This window comes from Solea solea, chromosome 10 (assembly GCF_958295425.1).
Source record: "Solea solea chromosome 10, fSolSol10.1, whole genome shotgun sequence".
In the NCBI taxonomy this organism is placed as follows: Eukaryota; Metazoa; Chordata; class Actinopteri; order Pleuronectiformes; family Soleidae; genus Solea; species Solea solea.
In genome coordinates, this window is record NC_081143.1 from 7,515,761 (window position 1) to 7,527,596 (window position 11,836).

Sequence of the window (11,836 nt, forward strand, 5' to 3'; positions counted from 1 at the left end):
GCAATTTAACCATGCTCATCATCTTGTGGGAATTTATTTATTCTTATTAAGCCTTTACTTAACCAGGTTAGTCCTATTGAGATCAAAGATCTATTTTACAAGGAAGGCCGAGATAGCAGCAATACAGATAAAAAAAAATAAAAGTCAGTCGACAAATTACGACAGAGTATTAGGGCCACATTGAGAAAAAAAAAAATCACATACTTCGAGAATAAAGTCGTAAATTTACAAGATTAAAGTCGTAAATTTATGAGAATAAAGTCGTAAATTTACGAGAATAAATTCGAACCTGTTTTAGAAGAGGAGAGTTGTTAAAATGAGGGCTGTGGAGCATTTGGTGGAATTGTACTTTGGAAATTGCTGCTTTTGTGGAGGGGGAAATAACTGGAACTGGTCGACTGCTTCACTGCAGGGTTATCGGCGGATGCACCAGCAGGCCGTGCAAGTCCGCCTGGCTCTTACTCCTGTTGTATGATATAAAAAACATTCATATATTTCATTTTGTTAAATGTTAAATTAATGTTAAATTAACAATTTCTTATTTGTGCGACACACACAGTACAGCCAGGATGCATGGGGATGTCATTAGTTTTGTAGAATCCTGCGTTCAACCACATCCAATTGTTGCTGTAAGTTTAACAACATTAAAACATGACAATAATTTATAATTCAAATTGGGTAATCCATGACCTTTGGCTTGTAATAACTCGTGTAAAAGTACTTTTTGTGTCTTAGTCCAAAAAAAAACCATAGTAAATGTGGGTGAAAACTGCTTCATGAGAGAGTTCATACAGAGGGAAGAGGTAACGCCATGTTGAAATGGCTCTGAGAATGAAAGGCCCTAATTTGGATCATGTTCTCTGTGAATTTAATTAGAATGCTGACTTAGTTGAATTTTAATTAACAGCAGGAAGTGTATGGACCGAGTGAACCATCTAATAAGGAGCATCTTGAGAGTGGATCTACTGTACGCATGTGGTGTTTAATATGGCAAGTAAATGTTTTATCTCAAGAAGAATGTGGTGTTTGTCCACGCAAACACATGCTTCACATGGAGCACAGGTGTATTATTATTATTATTTTTATCTGAAACCGAGGAGAGGCTAATTTTGTGCATTTCATAATAATGTGTGACCTTGCACTGTGCATCAGGATGAGCTATTTGTCATGGAAAATATGAGCCAGTTTGTGAACAGTCTATTCTTTCCTTCAGCTGTTAACACCTACTAAACAAATCTCACACAAGAGTTGCCTTCTTACACCTTTAGTTCTTTTAAATGAAAATCTATATCTAAATACGTGGATAAATATGGTGCAGCAGGGACTGAGCTGCCTGTTGCTGCCTGTATATAAAATAGTTAAACAGGTACAGCATCAAAACCTTACACATAAGTTAAAACAACAGAAATTCAAATCTGGTAATATCACACAAAAGTGAAGAGAACTCGTGTTTCATCAAGAAAAATAATAACAATTGTGTTTAACACAAACTAATGTGAGAGTGAATGGTTGTTGGTCTCCTGTCCATAGACCCCGCCTCCCGCCTCTCGCCCTATGTCAGCTGGTCTTGGCAACCCTCACGTGGAGGATAAAGTGGCACACAATGAATGAAGGAATGAACAGATGTCTCTTCATTTAAGAAGATTAGCGTTTTACAAGAACTCTACAGTCATGATTTCAATTGCTTTATTATCTTCATTGTAAATGATCTCATAGAGATTTAGGTGCACTATTTAAGTGCACTTGTGGGCACTGGCACAAAGGTGCAGTGCAATATGGGCCAGGGGCTTATCTTTCCACATGGAATAACTCTTTAGATTCATAATAGTAGAGAAATTCAAAAGCAGGAACACTTTTCAACTCCATCCCAAACTGAAAACGACTTCAGCGGAACAGCAGCAAGGTTCATTACCCCTTATCTTTAAACTGCCACGGTACAAGTGGCTCTGGGGCCTGACGGCGGCCGTGCAAGGAGAACATGTCCCATCAGGAGCTTTTCATTATCCTTCCATCTTCTCTCTGTATTGTACAATTTTAACTTAGGGCGTGAGGTGAGTCTGGCTGACATGTCTCCATGGTTACATTATCTGTCTTCAAAAAAAACTAATTTCTCTCCCCGCCCTTCCCTCTGCCTCAAGCCCACTCAGTCAGACAGCTACATTCAGGGACGTGTGTAAACATACAAAGACATAAACAATTTTTTTACCTTCATACTTTGAGAATGTTGAACTTTCAAAATTATATGTGATATTTACAGAAGTGCACATAAGGCAGCGGTTCATTATAGAGCATTCCCGGACCGCAGAATGAAAGATCTCGGAAGTGCTGTACCCAGGGGGGCAGTTGAAAAGGGCGGCCAAACAACTTCTTGTATTACTGCCACTGGAGGAGAACCCGCGTTAAGTCTAGTGCGGAGACACGGCGGTCGAGAGCTGCCCTTTCGAGATATGGTCTTATCAAAGCAGTCTTACACAGAGCCAAGACGAAGCCTTCAGCTCGCCCCAGCATCAGCACTGGGAGCACAACTACTTGTCAGGCTCATCACAGCCGGGGCTGCAGTGAGCAAAATATCTGTCTCTCTCCATGTGTGTGTGCTGCTCGTCTCCCCCTGTCACGCCAGAGTTACCCCCACTGAGGCCTGCCCAAACACAAAAAGAGGCCTCCCGAGGAGAGACAGTAACATCCATCAGTCTCCACATAGCCTTTACAGTGACGCCGAGCAGTGTGGAGGACAGCAGAAGAAAGAAAAAATAAATGAACACGAAACACAATTAAGAACGGGAGTCCAAGTGAGATAAAAGAGGACAGAGAGATCGGGCTATTTGACGATTTTGAGACTTTTGATTTCTCTCAGAGTCAGGGAGTCATCTTGGTGAAATAACCTTCTTTAAACTGGGAATTACAGTCACTGTGTCTCTCTAAGATTGCCACTAAGATAGCCTGTAAGAGGCAGCTAGATTGAGGATGAAGATAAGGGCTAATAAAGGGGAACAGCCTCTGCATTAATATATATTTAAATAAAGCCACTAAATGGAGGCGCCGGCTGTTCACTGCAGCACACACGTGCAAACGATAGGCCATCCAGCATTAATAATGTACGTTGTGAGTGAGAAAACACTGGAAAGGTCGAGGCTGACTGACAGGCGAACAACATGACTTATAAGTTAATAGGTCAATCTCGAGGTCCGGCATTGGTGTCATTCATTCTGTGCGTTTAAGGACATACAAATGCCTTCAAATCTAACACAATTTCATGAAAATAAACATTCTTCCATTGATTTTCCTTAATAAACAGAAAGAAATAATAAGCAGGTGCCTTCTGTAATTTCTCTCCTCTACTGAGCTATAATCAAACCCTGTTTACACAATCATTTCAACACCAGTTTGTTTGGAATTAAAGCCTCAATTTAATAAGTTAAGCATGAAAACGTTTACCAGATGTTGTGTGGAAACAGGCGAGCGCTGCTGCAGATATTCACCGACATACAGCTGCTGACCAGCTACAACTAATGACTATTATGACTGATTATTGAAACAATTAATTGGATAATTAATACTGGGGTGGGGAGGGTTCCTACTTTTAAAAAAACAAAGTAATTACCATGTTGTCCAGAAGAGGGCTCTGTGAGTGCAATGGGGCCCGCATCCATGCTCGCTTTGCTCATTAGAGGAAGACCATAGTGATATTGTGTTGGATAGTTTGCCAAGCTAAACAGAAAGTAAGAATATCACCACCAGGGCGACTCCACTGGTGGAGTTAATGGTCTCAATCATTAGATCAGGTCTTCTTCAGCAGAACATTGATGTACATTTTGTAAATTAGGTTCCCACTTAGAGGAAAATAAAGTACAACACATATGAGTGGGCACAAGCGTGATTGACAGCTGAAATTGTCCAATAGGAGCCTGGTTGCAGGTGACACCTGTGAACTGCTGTTGCAAAACCTCAACATGACACGGCTCAAGCTGCGAGTCTTGAGGCTTCAAAATGGGAGTTCAGGTTCTTACGGGGGGCGTCACTACTGGTTTCCACAAACCTGTGGACTCAGCTGTTACATTAGCTGTCAGTGAGGACTGGCTACAGCACATGTGCAGAGATGAGTAGAAAGCAAGATTTGGAAAAAGGCACAATGATGAAACACACAATCTACTACAGTAAATGTGTGATTGATTGTTGTTATTGATGTTAAATTGTTGCACCCATAGACCACTGAGGAGCTCTGAAGGAAAACTGCCAGGTCATTCTTGAGGAATGAACACCTGACTCAGAACTCAAAATGCTGGATCCTTTTATATACTGTAGGATGCCTCTGTCTAATGTTACTTGCCTTGGTGAATTTGCTGCACTCAGTGCACTATGCTGGAGGAGAGGGAAGATGGGTATGACCATAAGGTTGGCATAGGTTAAACTCTGGCAGCTGTAAAATGTTACTGCAGCATTTTATATCTAATGCTATAGTGACTCAGGATTGTGGCGAGTACCTCGGCTTAACATTGTCTTTGAGGGTCATAAAGCTCAATGTTTCCCGAGATAGAGCCTATAAGGAGGCCAGTCACGTTACAAGTCTTAAAAGTTTCATTTTCACAATACAAATGATATTTAGGTTGATTGTGTTTAATTTCAAAACCGGGCATTAGCAGTTTTAATGAAGAGTGTGAAGAGTGTGCAGAGGTTAGGAGTCACATGCATGAAACTCAAGGGAAGACGGAGTGAGTCATCTGTAAAAAACAAAAAAAACAAAACAGTGTTTAAAATGTCAAATGAATTAGCAGGGGCAGAGATGCAGAGGACAGACAAAGTTTGTGAAAGACTAAATGACATACTTTGGCATTTGGCCTTCTTTTAAACTATCTCTCCTTTGTATATAACCACTAAAGGTGACACTGCACCGGCTCAAGCTACACAAACACGCACCAGCATGCATTCCTGCACACGCACACCCACTCACTGATTGAACGAGGCTAAGACGAGAGATCAAGGCAGCGCAAATTAAAAGTGCTCTAATTAGCCAAACTGTCACTCTCCTGCTCTGGCAGCCATGTTGAAGTCTGCCTGGAGACCTGCCTGCACATTTCCACAGGCCTTCAGAGCAGCCATGTATACTGTATGGGAGTGAGGATTAGAGGCAGCGGCTGTTGAGAATTACACATGCCAGACGATGAACACTGCAACAGCTCCAAAATGCAATAATGAATGGAGAGAGAACTCTAAATGGAGCCGCTCTGTCGAGGTCCATCATCAGAGGTATAAACTTTGCCCCGTTACAGCGCCTTCCAAAACTGTCCACTCGGCTCATCACCAACTGGCACCGGCTGCATCATTGCACCATTAGGTTTGTCCAACAGACAATGAACACTACATAGCTTCTGGTTGTGTCTGACAATGGCAAACATGTCATATGAATACACCTTAAATGAGTACATCTAAAGATGCAGCACAAATATAAAGAAATGAGTTGACACAATGCCGATGAAGCCTATCTGCTCACAACTCAGTGTAGTTCTTTTTCCGTTTGTCTTCATGTCACCGGTGACATTCTTGTGCTGCACACAGGAATTTATGAACGTCATGACTGACTGAGTCGAGGCGAGGCGGAAGCACGACAGCTACATGGCACTCGTAGAGTGAGACGGCGGCATAAAGTTGGACTGTACGAAAAGTTGTCAAAGAGGATTCTACTGTTAAAATGAAACCTGGATGATTGCACAATCGTATTTTAATCACGTTGATTGTCATCTTCCGATACTGAAAATGCCTCCTTTGCTCATTGAACGCCATGCAGACCAAGCTGCTGCTGCACCGGGCAGCTCCAAATATCCTGAATGCAGTCTGGATGAGTAATGCTACGTTAAAAGACAGATATACAATAAATACTGCGCGTTAACTTTGGCTTTTGCATGTTTCTGAAGATACACAATCAACTATCACAATATAATTCAACCACATCCTTCCATTTAATTCCATAAGAAGTTTTTATCCCTCTCTGTGCCCATTTCATCTGCAGCAGAGTGGGCTTGACATGATTTTACATTGTATATGCATCGGTGTCAGAAGCTGAACCTACTGAGACACCAAAACTCCATCTACGATGGGCATCACATTGCTGGTGAGCAGGGTTGAAATACTAGAGGATTTTAGATAGATTTCCTCCCTCTGATATCACCGTGTGTTAGGGAAGCATGAAAATCTAATCGCAGAAATGGGACATGTGGTTGAACTTGGTTCATCATCCATCACAATGAGCAGCTCTTCACCTTCAGGTTTTGTCAGAGTTAAGAGCTCGTCGTGAGCACAGGGTAAAACTGAGAAGGTGCTTTCAAGCACAGAGACACAGACACAGAACAGCAACTCAGACCCACATCAGACCTGGTTTTACCAGCCATCCTGAGGAATGAGATTACAGGTGGACAGCGGCACTGACTGCCTCCAGAATTCATCATTTGGAGGTTGTTGCGCGTGTGGCCACATTCTTTTACACAAATACTTCAGCAGGATCCAGTAGACCACCTACAGAGCCGACATCCACTGACTTGCTACAGTTTCATGATTAACCAAAAACAGTTTTACACCAAGCAGATACATGACACAGCATTAACACCGGATATTTCCTTTCTACAAACTCAATTCCCCTGCGTATGGATGATATCTGCACAGAGAGCAGTATTCCATTTCACATTTAAACACTTTAAGTGCCACACTTAAGGAATCGTGCAATGTTTTAAAGGCGACATAGACCGGAAGCTCCAATTAACACTGCATATGTGTGTGTATCTGCGTCATTACCTCGTTTATGAAACCCTAAAGTTTCAGAACAAACAGTTCAGCCACTGCTGAGAAAATAGTGTTGTATTGTTTTCCTGGGCTCTGCGAAGCGGATCGGCACTTCCCTATGCTGATGATGTCATCAGAAATCCTAACCACTCCTCTCACCACCATAGCGCCTCCTGGTGCGGGCACTAGTCCGGGCACATCCGGTTGCGTACATTCAACCGCAGAAGAAGAAGAACTACTCTCGTTGTAGCTGCTGAGATGCAGAGCATCCACCGTGCCAGAGGGGGAGCTGTGTATCTGAGAGCTGGCCTATCTATTACGTCACTTCCAGGTACCTGGCCAATCACAGGACAGTGGGAAAGCTCTCGTTGGCTGGCCAATCACAACACAGTCCACGTTCTGGGGGTGTGATTTTGGTCTGAAACAGCGCGGCTGATGAGAGCGTCAGTGAGGAGATATTTTGATCGGCTCGTTTGCAGCGACTAGGAGGTTTTTAATCATGAAAACAAGTTAATATATGTAAGTAGACCTCCATAACTAACATATATGTGTGATACAAGCATTCTATGTCACCTTTAAATGTATGCGCCGGTGAAGTCTCAGTGGCCTCCGTGTACCCACACACCTGCAGCCAGCTGGTTGTCGGGCCTCTTTACCTCAGCACTGCCAGCTTTATTTGTATCCACATCTGTGCAACCTTTGTCTTCATTTTGAAAAAAGATGGATTCAATTAAGCTGTTGTTGCGATTGAGGTTTTGAGATTTTGAATGTACTTTTATGTAGAGGTCAACAGGAGCTCAAGAAACAAAGATGGCCAGTGCTACATCAGGCTTCAGACAATAATCTGGCAGCATTTCGTACTTAGTGTCACCTGAATGAGGTCATTCTCCTCACAAGCAATAGTTTCATTGTTTGTTTCTTGTTTTACTTGCAGAGCTCAATTACAATAACTATTATTATATATCATATAGCTCCTTATTACTGCTAACGTTAACATTATCCTCATTCACCCTTCATCTACGGCTGGTCCTTTTCTGAGGGTCACATGAGGAGCTGGAACCAATCCCTGACGGCGTTGGGGCAAGAGGCATGTCACAACCTGGATGAGATGATGAAGATGATGAAGATGATAATTGTTATTAATGTTATTAATGTTATTGATTTTCAAAAAGGCTCTTGCTCTCTATCTATCTTCGTCTCTCTTTTCCAACCACCTCTCCTTCACTTACCCTCTTGCCTTCCCCCTCCTTTCTCTCCTCTCTCCTACCCTAACCAGTCGACGCCGATGGCCATACACTCCGAGTCTGGTTCTGTCAGAGATTGAGATTTGTTCCTGTTATAGGTTTTTTTTTCTCCCCACTGTTGCCAAGTGTGAGCTCATTGTGCTCCTGTTGTGTTTCTGTAGAAATAGAATTTTAATATTTTGGAGTGTTGTAATCTTGCTTCTTTATGTAAACTGGATTCTACTGGAGTTTTAACAGCTGTGGACGTACAGACAGAGACCCACAACGTGTTCAAAACAGCACCTCATTTTGAATAGAAATGCCATGTGTTAAGCGCGGACATAAGATCTGAGCACAAGTGATCGCAGGGGACACTTTCAGAATGGTGTGAAGAGACTGAATTTCTCTCAGGATTGGAGTTAATACCAGGTGTGAACAAGGACTTGATTCGCTCACTATCGAATGTACATTGATAAAATGATGGGCCAAACAAGTTACATTTCCAGGTAAATAAAAAATACTATGACCCTTTAAAAAGGAGAGCATCCTCTACAAGCTATACAGTGAACAAGTTACATAAGTGCTGCAATGAATTCAGGAGCAAAAAAGGTCATAAAGCATTCATACACTCCAGTTACATATACACCTTCCTCAGTGGGTACACTATCACGCTGCTTCTGCTCGGAGGGGAACCTGAGGAAAAGGAACTCAGATCTGAACGAAAGCATGACAGCTGCTATGTCTCTCAGTTGACAGAGAGCCAGGGAGAGGAGGAAGAGATTGGAGAAAGACTCACGAGACAAAATGATAAGCTTCCTGTGCGAAAAAACAGGCAGATGGAGAGTTTAGCGGAGGAAGGTAGAGACAGGAAGAAAGAGGGATGAGAGATGAAAGGTAAGACGTACCATGTCCTCTCACTCCGTCTGTCCCACAAACCACTAGGACTCCACTATAGTGGGGACATCTCTTCTCAGTGGACCACGCTCACAAATATTTCTGCAGTGTGAAGAAAAAAAAATAAAATATATATATATAAGAGGGATGAAATTCAAATGCCACTCCTGTACTCCCTCATAAATTAAACACGCAAGAGAATTGCTTTTAAAGATTCAGTGCCGCCTCCCAATGATTTCTGCTGCATATCTTTTAAAATGCGCCTCTCAGAATTGATCGTTTGCCACTTGATGAGAAGCGGTGCATTTTTGTTGAGTGTGTGACAGCTGAGGTATGCTGCAGAGCAACAAAGCTCAGCTTTGGCATTCTCAACCTCGCCTCATTCATAGTTAATACCATAGCAGGGGTGGACTAATTGTTTTCGACCGAGAGATGATGGACTGATGAAATAAAGATAAAGGGATGAATAAAAGAAGCAGAGAAAGGATGAGAAGCAGCACGTAAATTTGGGCATAACAGGTGGTGAAAGGCAGAAATGGAAGAATGGAAAAGCACTTTTCTCTATTGAGAAAAGTCACATTACAGTCATAAAATCATAGCAAGAGAATCCTTCTTTTCGCTTATCAATACACATTCCTTGGGTGTGACATTGTAGTTATAACACACTATGAAACCAGCGCTAAATCTTCTTCATGGACAGAAAATCCTTTTATTTTATGACTTCAGAGTCAGTTAAGTCTCACTGGTGAAATGGAGCTAAATTGACTACAAGGCAAAGCTCTGAACAATGACTGACAGTTTAAACACAGCCTCTTTCTTCGCCTGTAGCAAGGAGCCACTGTGCGAGCACCATGACACACCGAGGAGTCCTGCGAATCCTGCGGTAACGGAGAATACATTTGGTGGAAACGTTTCAACAACTTTTGCCTTGTCCTCAGTGGGTGTGCTGGACAGGTTCATCAAAACTTTATTTTACTAGGAAATCACATTGAGATTAAAATCTTACAAGTGACAGTTCTAGCTGAACAACCACATTAATAACAGAAACTATTCACACAGGTATTAAAGTCTAGCAAAGCCCAAGGCAGCAATAATGAGTCATCCATTTATCAGTTATTAGGAGCAAAGGCAACCCTTATTGGCCTCTAGTTTGAGTTTAGACTGAAGATCATTTCAGATCTGACAGAAGACACTTTAAAGTAAAGCTGGACGCAAGAACTGTACCAGTGTAAACCTCTGAGTCGAGTAAGAAGGACGCTTACCTGAGATAACTTTGCAAATGAAGACATACCAATGAAAGGTGAGGGATTATTATCCCACCAGGTTGGGTCGTGACAGCACAGTTGGTGATGTATCTCAGGGTTGAGTTTGGACGGCGAAGCAAACCTGTGACTCGTATCTCCAAAATCCACCTGCGAGAAAAACACTTTGTAGAAGGCAGTAAAAAAGCAGGACATAAGTCTGTACAGAACGCCTAGTGTGAGTTTCCATTTCTTTTAACTAGATCAGTATGAAATTTTAAAAGTAACCTTTTGTCCAGCCATATTTGCAGATATTTATAATTGTTTGACCGACACATGCAGTCGAGAGTATTCATGGACATCAACAGTTGGAATAACCAGAAAGGGGGAAAAAATTCATGGTTTTAGTTTTGTTTGAGTTTAAAAGCAATTTCAAATTCTGCTGCGCATGCTGTAGGGTGTAAAGTTACTCAAAGTGCTGCTACAACCAGCCATTCTTTGCTGCCTGAGAACTGCCTGGGCACAATGTCCATGTCGACTGACAGTCCATGTCTGACTTTTTGTTCCTGCAGCTGTCAAGAACAGACTCAATGCTCAGGAGGGAGAACACACAAAAGGTCCAAAGCAGGTTTTTATTAAACATTTGTGTTTACCAAAAAGACGAGTGAATAAGTGACAGTCAGTGAGACCACAGTGATGTAAGGATTTGCACGGATGAGTGAATAAAGCCCCACATGGGGTGAGCCGAGAGAGAGTGAATCAAACTCAGTCAGCCGGTTAAATAAGCTCCCCAGACCAGCACCCATGTGAACATCATCCTTCTGACCACCTCTTCTCTGCCATCAATTTCTGAAAGAGCACAACGAGAACAGACGGAGTAGAAAAGGACTCATTTCCACTGCAGGACCTGTTACCAGGAACAGAACTCGTTCACAGGATCCTCGTCAAATAATGACGAGGATAATTGTGATTAAAACAGCTTAAATATATGTAATTTCATGTCGAGTGTAATACATTTAATAAAGCAATGATTACAACAGAATGTCTTATTACTATTATAAAAATATTGCAGGCAAATACATTTAGTCTCTATTACATCACCTTGCACAGTGGTAGGCGGGCCGGGGGGCCTCATGTAAACGATTGGAGGGCCACATGTGACCAGTATGACACGTGCTTTACAGTATGTCCATAGATTTGTGCGGCTTCCTGCCATAATAGCGCTGTTTTAAATCCAGCCACTGTATGATGTGATTGTGCGAGTTACTGCTACTGGAGCTCTATAATAACACAGGAAACCATTTTCCTGCTCTGAAGAAAATGGTCGCAGTGTCATTTATTCTCCTTTAACAGCAGGCATGAGGTAAACACTTAATACAAAGAATTTAGCAGAAATGTAAACCTGAACATTCTGTGTGTGCCCGAACCAAGTGGCAGAAGTCAGATTGATCTTGTTTTGCCCAACATTGGCATGTTGTTTGTTGATTTTCTGCGTTGTTTTTCTTGTCTTCAAGTAACTCAGGCTCAGCTTTACTGCTTTGACTCTTGACTGTAACTTAATTTTGCTTATATAACGGTCTGCCTCTTCAAGTATTCAACTCTATAAATAACTGACCTGTCAAGTGCAATGTAAAGCGTGCGGGAATAGGAACAGGCGCTTATTATATTATAGCCTATTCATTAATTCATTCTGTCAGTCCCTCCTGA